This window comes from Hippopotamus amphibius, chromosome 6, assembly GCF_030028045.1.
Source record: "Hippopotamus amphibius kiboko isolate mHipAmp2 chromosome 6, mHipAmp2.hap2, whole genome shotgun sequence".
In the NCBI taxonomy this organism is placed as follows: domain Eukaryota; kingdom Metazoa; phylum Chordata; class Mammalia; order Artiodactyla; family Hippopotamidae; genus Hippopotamus; species Hippopotamus amphibius.
This window is the reverse complement of record NC_080191.1, coordinates 121,272,292-121,273,828: the sequence shown is the minus strand read 5'-3', so window position 1 is coordinate 121,273,828 and position 1,537 is coordinate 121,272,292.

The window sequence follows — 1,537 nt, the reverse complement described above, 5'->3', positions numbered from 1 at the left end:
TACTTACATTGCGTTTAAACACACTAGGCTACGCCCACACTAGCCTGGACTGCTCAATCTGTTCAGAAGGCTGAAGATTCAGAGAAACGGACGCATCCCTGCCTCTCCCACATCAATCTTTATGAGGTCTAGAAAAAGGACTCTCTCAAATCTTTCAAACATCTAATTCTGTTATAGCTACAAAGACCCTCAAATAGGCTCAATAGCAATATTGGATGAAGTTCTTCAATTCTATTTCTAAGTGAATTTAGAGAAGTAATATGTACTCTACTTATATTAATCAACACATACAATTGCTGGCCTCTCTGCTTTGTTCTGTGTACCTGAAAAGACTTGCAGTCTTGTTTTAATACCTTGGTGTTAAGTTTTAGTTTCATTCATTTTTAATGAGATTTTAAAATGTCTCATCTATATCATGAAATCATGAAATACTATGCTATAGCTATAAAAAGCGCTGTATTCCTTTCTCCCTTCCCTTCCCCTTCCTTCCCTCTCTCTCTCTCTCCCCCACCCTCTCCCCCCCACCCCTCACCCTCTCTCAGTGTGGAACTCTCCAAGATATACTGTTAAGGGAAGCAACTTAAAGAGAAATATGTCTAAGACATATTGTTAAAGGAAACAAATGAATAAAATATATATATATATTTTTATAAATTTATTTTATTTATTTATTGACTGCATTTGGGTCTTCGTTGCTGCACACGGGCTTTCTGTAGTTGCTGTGAGCGGGGGCTACTCTTCATTGTGGTGTGCAGGCTCCTCATTGTAGTGGCTTCTCTTGTTGTGAAGCACGGGCCCTAGGCGCGTGGGCTTCAATAGTTGTGGCACATGGGCTCAGTAGTTGTGGCTCACAGGCTCTAGAGCACAGGCTCAATAGTTGTGGTGCACGGGCTTAGTTGCTCCGTGGCATGTGGAATCTTCCCAGAGCAAGGCTCGAACCCATGTCCCCTGCATTGGCAGGCGGATTCTTAACCACTGCGCCACCTAGGAAGTCCTAAAATATATTTTAAAGGAAGCAAGTCACAAAACAATATATGTTCAATGACCTTGTTCCTATTTAAAAATCATGAATATTTCTGTATCGGCATGTTAAATTTCTGGAAGAATATCTTTCAGGCAGCTCACAGTGTGCTCTCTGGAGGTGAGATTAGAGAAGAACTTCAGCTTTGAAGTTGTTTTCAGTGTTGTTTGATTGTTTCCCAGTGTGCCTGTATTAATTTTAATCATGAAAACAAGAAAGCTGAATATACAGCATGCATACCCACACCTGCCATAAACTAAGCCATTCAGTCCATTGCCCTGCAGCTGAGGACGAAATCCAGCAACCTCAGCTGGGTGCTCAGTGTTAGCTCATGGAAATGAAATGTCTCAGAACTTGATGCTGAGGAGGACACTCTACTGCCATGCACACGCAAGGTCCTGGAAGGCAAAACCTCTATCCACACTTTTAATGTTGGCTCTTAGGCAAAATATCCACCTTTACCAACAGATGTTGCAAATCAATTTTTAAAACATCTCATTCACTTTTAAGTCTTCA